The sequence below is a fragment of the Triticum urartu genome, chromosome 1, assembly GCF_003073215.2.
Source record: "Triticum urartu cultivar G1812 chromosome 1, Tu2.1, whole genome shotgun sequence".
Taxonomy (NCBI): domain Eukaryota; kingdom Viridiplantae; phylum Streptophyta; class Magnoliopsida; order Poales; family Poaceae; genus Triticum; species Triticum urartu.
This window is the reverse complement of record NC_053022.1, coordinates 399,174,526-399,188,010: the sequence shown is the minus strand read 5'-3', so window position 1 is coordinate 399,188,010 and position 13,485 is coordinate 399,174,526.

The window sequence follows — 13,485 nt, the reverse complement described above, 5'->3', positions numbered from 1 at the left end:
GGCCTACCTCCTGAGAACACCTTGCTCCGAACGCCGCGGTGGTGATGTCGGATCTCGGCCCCTCTCCTGCAGCCCCCTGCGCCCTCCTCCCGAGGGGTAGGAGACTGTGGGAGCGGGGAAGCTGCTCGCTGTGGTGACCTGCACCTCCTGCGATCCATGATTAGCGTATGCCTGCTCCTGAGGAATTAGCGGTACCCGATAATCGTTGCCTCCAGCGTGGCCAGTGGGACCGTCCCGGGGCTCCTGGAAGGGCTCAGCTTCTGGTGCCTCGTCCCGCCAGCTTGGGCTGAGGAGCGAGCCTTGTTCGCCCTTGTGAGGGTGTCCTTGGTCCATCATGAGGGGCACGTATTCTTCTGGCGCCGTCATCCCGAAGGCCATGCCGTAGTGCTCCGCGCGCCATGCAGCTCTGCTTGACGCGCCCACCGTGGGGTGGTAGCGCGGCTGTCCATGGGAGCCGTGGGTCGCGTCGAGTCCTTCTTCTTCGCGGACCGGGAGCGGGGGCAGCGCCGCCGCCGGTCCGGTGCCGACAGCTTCGCTGGCGTTGGAGTAGCCTTGGAGCCCGTGGGCGCGCGCGGAGCCCCCGCACGGGCCGCCCTGGGCTTGAGATGGGAGCTGGGTGCAGAAGGGGTGAGCCCCCGAGGCGGCGAAGCCCAGGAGGTCTGCCACCCGCTCCAGCAGCACATCGTGGCAGCCCTCCAGCAGCCTGCACTGCAGCAGCTCTCGGGCCACCATGAGCGCGGCCCTCGAGTTCGCCTACTCCCGGCGGGTGTACGGTGTCGTGGTCGCGGCGTGATTGGAGGCCCTTGCTGCCGACCGCGCTTGCCGCGGTGTGAGAGCTGTCGAAGCTTGTCCGCGTCGCCCGCGGCCCGCAGCACCCTGCGGACCGCGAGCTGCCTGGGGCATGGGGTCGCCCGAGGCGAGCGGCTCTGCGCGGGTGGGCCACGCCACCCATGGATCTGGGTTGCCCGCCTGGTCACCGGACATGGTGATGACGAAGCGACGGGACACGAAGCGGTAGAAGGTGGATTCCGGCGCACCCCTACCTGGTGCGCCAAATGTCGGATTTCGGGTTCCGGCAGACCCTTGAGGTTCGAACACTGGGGTGCACGCGGAGATTTCGCCTTCTACCTACCTGCGCCCCACCGCCACGCTAAGATCTAAGCTATGGAAAGAACAGCACAAGAGACACAGGGTTTATACTGGTTCGGGCCACGTTGTGGTGTAATACCCTACTCCAGTGTGTGGTTTGGTGGATTTCCTCTTGGGCTGATGATGATGAGCAATACAAGGAAGAACAGCCTCGCGAAGGTCTGTTCTTGGCTGAGGGGATGAACTGCTAGGAGGAGTTCAGTCACCCCCCCTCTCTCTCTCTCTTTGATTTTGATCCCTTCTACCCTGTGGGTGGCTAGTCCTATTTATAGGCAAAGGCCCTGGGCCTCTTCCCAAATATTGAGCGGGAAGGGCGCCAACAATTGGCCATTTTGGAGGGGAACATCTGGTACACTTATCCTGACTAAAGTTGGTCCTCGCCTGCCAGAGGTTCTGGTGGTGACGCTGGCTTGGGCTCCACAATGACTTCCTCCCTGCCGTTGGACTGGTCTTGGTCTCGTTGCACCGAAACGGGTGCCTTTGCTTGATGCTCTCGCCTGCGCTTGCTCCCTTTGCACCAAAGAGGAAAGGAGGACACTGCGCGGGCTGGCGCCCGCCTGGCACCCTTGGTCGTCATGGCTTGCGTCACGGGCACCTCGTGAGGTACCCTGCCTCGATCTCTCTGCCTCCTCGTGAGCCAGCCTGATGAGGCCGTGCCTGAGGAAGCTCCATGTCGTCCGCCCCGCGAGGCTTGGCCCCTCGCGAGGGTCTTGGGTCTGTGTTGATGAAGATGGGCCGTGCTGGGCCCCCCTTTGAGCCACGCCGCAGGCCGTAGGCAGGCAAGTCTGGGGATCCCCGTTCCCAGAATGCCGACAGAATGTAAGGCACAAGAAGAAATTTAGGAGTTCAAATTTTGAATTGATATCATAGACAGTACCTGACACTGGGCTCCCAACAGTTCTAATAGGGGTTTGGCCACTGGAGTAGGGGTAAAGTGTGGTATAGTTGGGCCTATGTTTTCTGTGGCTGCTGATCTATCTGATTTAACAGGTATCACTACCTTTTCCAAATACCTAGTTTGTACTCCTTGACGACCTGCACTCACCCTCTTCCTTTTGGACACCTATTACGAAAGAACAACATTTGACTAGAAAAACATAGTGTGACGACACATGGAATAGGTACAGAAAATGGATAGGTATGGCATATACTCATATATGATGCTTAAACTAAGCAGATGGTGTAACAAAGTAGAAGTAATGCAAGAGGTCAGAAGCAAAATATGTGCAACCAATACAACTTTGCAAACTTAGAGCACGCAACTTGATGGGTGAATAAGATAGGCCATCCTCCACCATGCCAAGTTTGTTAGGCAGTGGATCATTCCGCAATATTCCTCTCATGCGCCCATTCTCATATTCATTTTGATAATGTTCAATATCTGACATGCATGAAAACATAAAAACAAGTGAGATTTTCTTTGTAATGCAGAAGTGATTCTAATCCAATACTGCCTCCCTGTAAACCCCTTTGTGCTATCTCTGCAATTCTTTTAAAAGATGCCATGCATGCTGTAATTTGTTGTGTGCATTAATATAAGTGGCCTACTACTCAAAATATGAGAGCTCCAGAAGTGATGACACTTCGCAGATGATAGCTTCAACATATAGTAAAGAAGAACAAGTCGACCTGACCTGACAGATTCAAAATATACTAACGGAGAACAACTCGACCTGACCAGTCGACCGGAAGAGAAGAGTATCATCTTAAAGAAGAGTAGAAGAGCAAGCAGATTGAAGATATTACAAGTCTTTTAATACAATGTCGGTTGGCCACCCATGATGAACTAGAGCGCACAGAGAAATACTATTCTTTCCGGTCTCTCCATATGTGGCTCACATGCATTTCGAAACTAAAGTAGGAACATTTAGCTAACCAATTAAACATCTCTCAGTTTTACTAATATCAGCAATAATATCATATATGAATTTGTATAACTAAGCTTGTTTAGCTCGATGGGTGGAGCAGTGCTATTACGACACGAACCACGTAGGCTGATTGTGGTCATCATAAAATGGGGAAAACATAAGCATGATGAGTACAGTGTTGACCGTGGCAGTTGGATGGCAGATCTGAAGCTGCAAACCGCGCAAAGGGTAGTTAGCAACCGATGTTTGCTTTGAAATAACAACTAAGATTTGGTATGGACAAGAAAGTACGGTCAACAAGTGACAAAGAAATGCAATTATGCTGTCTCTCTATATGTCGCGACATGCATTTGGAAACTCAAGTGGGACCTTTAGCTAACCAATTAAGTGTGTCGGTTAACTAATATCAGTATCATATCACATTCATATTTAAACAACTAAGCTTTCGAATTCTGAGTGTTGTGTTGTTTAGCTTGAAGGGTGGAGTAATGCTAGTATGACAGAAAGCACCTACGCAGATCATAGTAGAGTAGATAAAAGGGGAAAACCCTCAGCATCAAGAGAAAAATCAGGAAAGTGGAACTAGCTGGACCAGTGGGTGGCGCACATGCTTTTCGAAACGAATGTAGGAACATTAGGTGACAAATTAAACGTTCTCTATTTTAGTGATATGAGCATCATATCAGATTCGTATTTCAACACGTAATCTTTGGGTTGAGGTCTTAAGGAGTAGTGCTAGCATGACACGAAGCACCTACGATGATGGTAGTGAATATAAAGGGGGAAACCATAAGATTTACGAGTATAGTGCCCGTGCCATGGCGGATCTGAAGGTGCAAACCGGACAAAGCTACTTCGCAACCAATGTTTGCTTTCAACTAGCCACTATGATTTGGTACGGACAAGAAAAGTACAGTAAACAAATTACAATCTATTTTCCGGGTGAGATCAATAACTTAAGCACATATGGAAGAGTACCACCTCTCTTGCGACGCCGTGTAGGCCTATGCTGATATGTTGAGGGTGCTATGGGTGCGATGGCTGTCGGCGGCGGGGAAGAAGACTTTAGACGGCAGACGGCCGGGTCGGGGGATATATCCTGTTGCAGTGGACGAGGCGGTCGTAGGAGCGGCAACGGCAAGGTGGACGACGGCACCGATGAAGCGAGAGGAGGCGATGAAAGGATCCTGGTCCAGCACCGTGGATGAGAGATGTCCATCTCTTGCAGTGGACGACAGGGTAGGGGTAGCGGCTCCGGCAAGGTGGAGGATGGGGTGGCAGACGGAGGAGGCTGGCAGCAGTGCAGAGGTTGTCGTGCCGCCGACGGTGTATGAATGGGGAAATGGAGGGGAGGGGGGATCTCAAACTTTGGGACGCGCTTCTCTGAAATGGGGGAAAGTTACGAAGTTATCCCCCATTTAAATTTCGGACATCGCGTCGGTTGGGGATAGGACGGTAATATTGCATCTCCTAAATATTTGCCGGTAACTATTTTGGGCGAGGAGAGGGTGTTTTGCCACCCACGGTTGGCGCCCACGGTGTATGAACGGGGCTGGCAGGTAGGGCGGTTGTGTCACATCTGATGGAAGTTACACATCTGCCCCTATTTAACATATTAGCCAACATCGATTTCGGGCGAGGAGAGGGTGTTTTGCCGCCCACGGTTGGCGCCCATGGTGTATGAACGGGGCTGACAGGTAGGGCGGTTGTGTCAGGTCTGATGGAAGTTACACATCTGCCCCTATTTAAAATATAAGCCTACATCGATTTCGGACGAGGAGAGTTTGTTTTGCCGCCCACCGTGTATGAATGGGGAAATGGAGGAAGAGACACATGTCTTTCAGACAAGCTTGAATCAAATGTGTTTTGCCGCCCATGTTTGGCGCCCATCGTGTCTGAATGGGCTCAGAGGCCGTCGTGTCACGTCTGATTGAAGTTACTAGTCTACCCGTATCGACAGCAGTGTAAATCATGTCGATAAGGATGTCAAGTGTCAGGGGTAGACACTAATTTCCATCTCGCAAACACTTGCTTCGAGCACACAAATTATAGTGGGTGTTTAGCCGCTTCGTTCAAAACTTGGGAGAACTAGCATTCACGTTTGCCCTGGGACCTGGCAAACTAAATTCGAATCCAATTTGTATTCGATTACGAATATCCACAAATAATTATATGTTTTGTTATTTATTTCTTCAAAACCACAACAAAGATTTATTCCACCTTTATATATGATTATGATTTATAAATGCTGTGATCTTTGAATTCAGTAGGTTGGATACACTCTGAGTCAAACAGTTATTTCATCCAATACAATATGCTCACACGACAAACAGTTCACCTTATGTCAATTATACAAGTTCTGAGGATTACCTCGCCTAAAAAATTCGGATCATTACAACACATGGACAACATAGGGGGTCTTGCAACATAATCCATTCAGAGACATGACACAACATGCAAGTACAATAATCTAATGAAAATTTCAAATGGTATCTAAAGAAGAACCGAGATTATCTTGGGCTTCAAATAGCAGAAACAGCAGGACCTCCTTCGTCTTCAAATGCAACATTCTTACTTCCTCCAATTCTTGGGTTGCTTGCATAGTGTGTGCCGCTAATTCCGTAATTTTCAGCCTCAAGATAAATATTACCTCATTCATGGCAGCCACACCATCTCTTTCTGCCTCTAGTAGAGCCTCAAGCACTATAATATATGTGCTCAGACTTCTCTCCGGCGGTGTTGCCTCTGAACTGCTACCATCTAGTAACATGGATGGCGCACTGCTTCCACAAATAGATTCTGGGGTTGTACATTGTGTCCTAGTGTGAACGGCATCCTGAAAGGTTTCCGCTGGACATCAGTAAGAGATAGTTATTGTATGATCCAGGCAGTAAGCTTACATGGTAAACGACGGACGAATTATTGCCGAGCATGGCAAACTATACTTAAATGGTTCGAAGCAGCATTAGCCGAAAAGAAATTAAAATGGTAAGATGAAACTAGGGATGTAAGTGGCAAATAAATGAAATCCGCCAGTCCCATCTAGTTAGTTTTTGCTACCTCCCTAGTTCATTTTCCTCAAAAAAACAAAAACTCTTTTGAACTATCATACCACTACTTTAATCGGGATTAAACCGGACCCACTTGACATCCCTAGTTGAAAGGGAGTGTACAAGCTCTATATTTAAGTTGCCAAGGCATCTAAGCAGTTGAAATAATCTGAGAAAGCACTTAACAGTGTGGCCTCATATAAACTACGAAGACAGTCTTGTGATGAAGTTGAGAGGAAAAGTTAAGGACTCAAATGAAATAGGCATGCATTTCTGTACGATAGTACAGTAGGCACTGCTGACATATTGGCCAACTCAGGTATAGCGTAACAACAAATAAGCATTCGAATCAAGCAATACAGCAAAGCAGACAACTGAACTATTTGTAATTCGGTAGGATTACACGTTGAGGGCACAAGCCAAGAAAGCAGCCCACTCGCATTACATTTCACATGTACTAAAACACACTGGCTTACCATATGTTACTGTGAAGCCTAGCTGCTATTGCAATGTTCTTTGAAGATATCGTCAGCATCCCGTGGTTGCAAATCTAGTTGTTGTAGTTTATTCTGCACCATCTATTTAGGTAAAATTAATTTTAATCGCATGCACTGGTCCGAATTGATCATCAATGGTTCATCTAAACTAATGAAAGAAGGGTGTGTGCATACACGACAATACTCCCTCCGATTCTTTTTACTTTGCGTATAACTTTTTCTCAGTTTTCTCGTATTAGTCTGCGCGTTGCCGATTCCTAGCGCTGGTTTCCTTTTGTGCCCCACCCCATCCGCCTCTTCCCTAATTAATTGGAAAATTAGTCCAGAAAAATTAAACCAGTGCCCTCCTTGGTATGCGGGTCAAGAGTTATGCGCAGAGTAAATAGAATCGGAGGGAGTATATCTGCTTCCCTCTATTTTTATGCTTGTTCGAAGTGCCAGCCCCAAAATAACAAGTATTTTGTTTGATGGGGTTGGCAGCTCCATAATTAATAGAAGCATGAAATTAGTCATGCAACTTGGGAAGATCAAGAACACACAAACAAGTAATGAACAGAGGCTCAGAGCAGTGATGTAATAGTTAGCATCAGAAAATGTAGGGTAAAACGAACAAAAAGCAGCGGAACCACATGCTAGTTTGCTGATGTGTAATTAAGCATAGAGAACATTAAGCAGTCTGATGGAACCAACAGGTGGCATCAGAACAAAACTAAAGCATATTAACTATATGTGCACTGGTATGTAATTTAGCACATGTAACATGTTAACTGCCAGAAGTATGGCCCTACAAGTGCAAGCAGAATAACGTGTCTCATGAAAAACTGAATGATGCCCTAAATAAATTCAAAGGTGCGGTGCTTATGCTAGGAAAGTGAACGTAGGTGCCGGCCGTTGGATAATAGTACCTGATTCTCGGCAGCGTATGGGTATCGTTGTCATACTTGATAGCTAAGGATCGTCGATGGTGCTCGTGTTGCGGTTGAGTTTGGCCCGGCTATCGCCGTTGCTGAAGCGACTCCGGTGCTACGGTTGCGGCGCCTGTCGACATACAAGAAAGCTCATCTGTGCTAAGTGAACAGTTGCACGATAAAGAGAAAAACCGAAGGAGTACAAATCGAAATAACCTGATGAGGCTGCGGCGTCGATAAAGCAGGGCCGGTGGAGTTGAATATGGCGTCCGTGGAGCGGGTCCGGTGCAATGGATGAAGGCTTCGGCGAGCGCGTTGTACAATGCTTTCGATGAGGCGGATCTGTTGTGACGGACGAGGGCTTGTATGAAGGGCCAGCGGAGGGGCGGACGAGGGAGTCAGTGAAGGGTCTACGCTGTGGTGGATGAGGGCGTCGGTTAAGCAGATCCGGTGTAGTGGACCATGATGGCGGTCAAGGAGATCTGGAGCGGTGGACAAGCCAGTCGCTGAAGCGGCTCCAACAAAGTGGTGAGTTGGCAGTTGGGGGTTCTAAGGTGCGGAAGGTAGATCCGGCGGGGTGTGAGGTCCACTGCTGCGGCGGAGGACTAGATTGGGGGGCTTGCCGGGGTGGGGGGGGTGGGGGAGGGGAAGGGGAGGGGCTCTGGGGAAGAATGTTGGGGGCAAAGATGGGAAAACAATGGAGTTACCAAAGCAGCCCTTTTCTGTTCATGTGGCAGGGGTAAAAAAGGAATATCGCAGGGCTAAACTTCCGGGCGCGTGATATTTCGATGTGAGCGGGAAGTTTGAAAGCTTTTGGCGCCTAAAATTATAAGTATTCTGCTCTCGTACGGCCGACTATGATATCATGGCTGACAATTTGTTTGTTTTGCACGCAAAAAAAGTGAAAGTTTTGAAAATCAATGTCTCCAACTCGAAACTTAGATTGTCCATTCAATTCAAATATGGATCATTGAGCTACTACAAGCAAATACCATCATATGGTCCAATTCAAATGAAATTCCAAATGTGTTTATCCTAAATTTGATGACAAAAGAAAAAATGTGTATGTGTATGAATAAAGTGGATTATTATAAAGTTTGAACATGCCCGTATGTGTATATCTCTAGGTTTGAAATATGAATTTGAAATCACGAAATCCCGGCTTAAAAAATGTACCTCCGTTTAAATGAATTACAAAAGCTAATGATGGAGTCGAATTCCAAAATTCCAATCTTAGGTTTGTAATTCTGGTACATCAAGGTATATCACGCATGTTCAAAAGTATCGTTATCTCATACTACAAACTGTGAAACAAATTAATCAACCATGAGTGCACAATATCTCAATTACGCTAAAGTCCCTCAAATATAGACACCTCACTCTTTATCTGAAGTCAACCCCCCCCACCACACACACACACACAGAGAAGTCATTCTCTCCCCCAAACACCAACACACGAGCACATTAACACCCCTCTCTCTTGTAAAGTCCGGACCCCAACATAGGTCTCTATCACTTTGTCTCTTGGGCATGCACACATCTCTTCCCTCACTCTCTAGGTCTCCCGCTATCTCTCTTACCCAAGCACAAACACTATGTAGAGTGTATATTTCCCATACACACAAAACGTCGCCCCCAAACGTCTATCTCCCTAGTTATGTGGTTCTCGCGCACTCACCTCACACACCACCCCCACTGCAAACAAGCACACTTTGTCTCCTTGTGCACCACTCTCCTCTTTCTATCTCTCCCACATGCGGACCCGCCCCAGCTCCTTCCCTGTATACATATATGTCGTGACTCTTTGCATAGCTCCCTAATGTATAATCGTTCTCGATTTCGCACATTGTTCTCTACACCATCTATTCTAGCTCTCTCATGAAGTCCCTATCACACACACGATGACTCGCTTCCCTTGCATCTCCGTTCATAGGCCAATTTCGGACAACATCAACATTGTCTCCCTATCTATACGCCATTTATGGACACAAACGACCCCTCTCGCCCCATCTCTCCCTCTCTCTCTCTCTTTCTCTCAACGTTGCTAGCTCTCTCTTTCTCTCGCTCTCACACCCCTCTCCCACACACATACTTGATGTCTCTTCCAAATAGTCTGCTCCCCCCGCCCGCACTCGTGCTATCTCGCTACTACACATGTCACACCATTCCCCCTTCCCTTATACTAGGTTTACATTATCAGTGGTCTCTCTACTCCACATACACTATCTCCCTCTCACACACAAACGCGTGCACAAACACACACAGACACACACAAACACCCATTTACCTGGATCCTCATCTCTCCTCATGTCTGCATGTGTATCTCACACACTTGCTCTCTAATTATGTATATGTGTCTCCATGTTACACAACACAAAGCCCCATGTACATGTCTCTCTCTATCCTCCACACACATAGACACAAAGAATCTGTTATCATTGCCTCAGTCTCTAACATATCACACACGCACTCTCTCTCTCTCTCTCTCGCAAACACGCTCAACAAGGCTTTCCCCGTGAATAACTTACCGTCTATTCATGAACAGTCGTGGCAGTACGACGAACACGAGACGTGAAAAAGAATAAATCTACACGTGCTTAGACCACCTAGTATGACTACTAGGAGTAGAGCAAGCCAAAAAGCGCACCACCGTCACCCCCTCCTTGTTAGCGACGGGAAATCTTTGTTTTACACAGTCGAGAAGTCATTGTGCTAAGGCCCCACATGCCGAGGCGTTGAATAGAATGTATATGCTAGTTTACGGAAGCAAGTATCGATAATACGTTTGTATCTCCATACCTATATTTCTTCTCTTATAAAAAACCGAGTTGGTGATGATGGTACGTGTGCCATCTTGCAATATATACCGTCTGATCTATATCTGACGGATGGAAATTAAACTAAAAGATACCCGCACCCCTCTCCACATTTGCAGACAAGGCCTTCCCTTGTTCATCCTTATCTCCAACAAACCACATTGTTGAGCAATTAAGAAAGGAAGCCTCTGGAACAAACTGGCCTGGTGGCCGCTGCCGGCGTCGTCAATCCCCATGCCTCCGCTCAGTTCGACCACCAACCACCACCACACCCCACTCCTCTTCACCTTATCTCATATTTCTCAAGATATCATTAGTTTTTACACATGGGATTACTCCCGCAAGGGTCAATCACAACAAGTGTTTTATAAAAAAAATGCATCTTGATGTTCCGTGCAATGCACGGATCTTGCTAGTACTCCTACACAAGACTAAGTTGGTGATGCTGGTGTGTCTGCCATTCGTCGTTTCTGACCATTAGATCTACATCTAACGATTGTGAGGTAAGTTGTTGTCTTTTCTCACCAACATCCCACTTGTCTACCAATTTGCAGAAAAACCCATAATTAGTATCTTAAAACCAACCACATCCCTCCCTGACCTCACCAAAACAGCTCAAGGAATACATTCTAATTAAAACATAACATATCTCTAGTGACATATGTATATCAAAATTAGAGTGTTTTGTACCAAGTTTGTGAATAAGTATTATTCTAATTATGATTCATTGCAACGGACATGAACATTGCTAGTATTTCCAACCATGCATTTCTTTTCCTAGCATTCCATAGTTTCGAGTTTTCCATCAAGATATTAGTCACTAATGGTTGATATTTACTTTCAATCATGTACACATATGCACTATGTAACTAGCCTTGCTTATTGGTTTCCAAAGCTTAACTTTCACTCCTACTTACAATATGTAGAGTATTTAACAAAAAACTACCACTTTCAACCAGCCCTAGGAGGAATCTATTGTACAAAAAATAGCAAAAACATACCCAAAATTTCTTAATCCACGCCAAAAACTACCTAGTACTCCTACCGATTAGGTTCGTTTAAACCCATTTATGACAGGGTAGGCCCACATGTCCGTGCTGACGAGGTAGCTTAAACCAACACATTTTGTTTGACCGTTGACACGAGGGACCCACATCTGACCTTCTATCCTGTTATTCCCCCTCAAATCATTATTTTTCCTGAACATTACTTCAAACAGTACTGATGCGTGTTCGTCGGTAGCGCCGGTGATGAGCAAGTTGGTCACCACTCTACCGGACAGGCCGGACGCCGCGCTGGCCTCCGCACGGGTTGGCAGGCTGGCCCGAGCGTGACTCACGAGCGAGCAAGCCGCCGCGCTGGCCTTCACTCGAGCCAGATGGCTATCCTTAGCGCAGCGCGCGAGAGCAAGCCACCATGCTGCCTTGCCAATCTAGCTAGCAAACCTTGCAGACAAGCAGCTGGATGGAGCTATCTTGGCTAGCTAGCGGCCGCGAGCGCCGGACGGAGCTGGCATCCGGGCTGCCGCAACATGGGCTCTGCACCGCCGGCGGTTTTGACCTCGCCTTCTGCCGGCGGCGGTAGCTGCGTCCCATGGCCGAGGATGACTAGGTGGACGGGCCGGAGGTAGGAGGTCACTCGAGGATTTTTGTTGGTAAGATCATGTATAATGGTTGATAAGGTAGTCTTATCTTAGGTCTGCCACATATGCAAGTGATAGTAGTTTCTTGGCATTTTAATGGTTTCTTGCATTATTAGAGCAAGTACAATTGAGCTGAGTCAGCGGGCTATAAGAAATAAACTACTACTACATGTTGGCTATAAGATGGGTTGTAGATGACATGGCACTGGCTTATAGCCAGCAGCTGGCTATACTATTAACCATGCTCTTAGGGGTTTCTTGTAAGGAACAATGTACGTACTACTGGCGACAAAAGGTGATTCTAGGTTGCATTGTACTCCAACGAGTACTACTAGTGGTCACGGGAGTGTATACCTCGTTTTGTGGGTTCGATCCCGGCCGAACGCACGGCGGCCTTTTTTTAAAATAGTACTACTACACTTTGCTGCGAGCCAATATTTTACATGGGTAGTTTCAGTTTTGAAGTCAAACGGACATGCGGCCCCACAATCTGGGTGCACTGGACAGCCTAGCCACGTGAATGGGTTTTCCTTCCCAGCATCCCGTGGCTCGCGTGCTCGCCCTAGCCGCACCTCGCTTGCAGCTTCCAACTAGTAGCATATTTAAACTAGCGCCTCCCAATTAAGCCCGAGGAGCCGGAAAAGCCTGGGAGGGCATTGGGAACTGTGCAATATGGCTCTGTACGTAAAGTCTACTACTACACTATAGCTTGTGGCGTTGCATGCATGGACTTCACTCCATTATCGGCTCTACTATAAAAGAAATTCCTCTTGCCGTGTTCTTTTGAAACGGAGGAAAAAGCTTTGCTTCATCTCATTCATAAAGAAGGAACTACTAACAAAGTTCGACGAGATCCATTACACCTCCACAAATGGAAGCGAAAAGCCTAGTCTCGTTGTATCAAGTAACTCAAATGTTCTGCCCCCGCAGTAACCGTCGCTGATAAACAGGCTGCTAGTGTGTGCATGAGAGGAGCGGCTGAGTAGGCGAGCTACGTGAGAGGAGCGGCTGAATAGAGCACCGAGAGTACCCACTAGGCCACTACGCAGGTGTACTTCCCCTGCATTGATAGTACAACGATGGTTCTAGAGAACAGTAGTACCCTCCACTTCCAGCTGTAGCTCCTTGGCCCTGAGATTCAAGAGTTCAAAACTGGTGCACTATACTAGACTAGACTAGAAGTATAGTACATCGCACTACTAGTTGAGAAAAGTAGTACTAGTACTACTACAGTACGAGTACGTACTCCTCCGTCACATAATGTAAGACGTTTTTTGACACTAGTTGGCGTGTACAAAAAATGGCAAAAACATACCCAAAATTTCTTAATCCACGCCAAAAACTACTACCTAGTGCCAAAAATTTCTTACTAGTGCTATTATTTACAGTATAATGCAATCCCACAACGTTCCATAATCCCTTTCTTTCAAAAAAAATCTCTTCTGGAGAGAAGATTGCTATCTCCACGCGAGCTTCTCATAGGCCAGCGCCACCGCAAGCAGTCATGTGAGAGAGAGGGAGACAACCATGCAGCATGCAGAGAGAGGAGAACGCG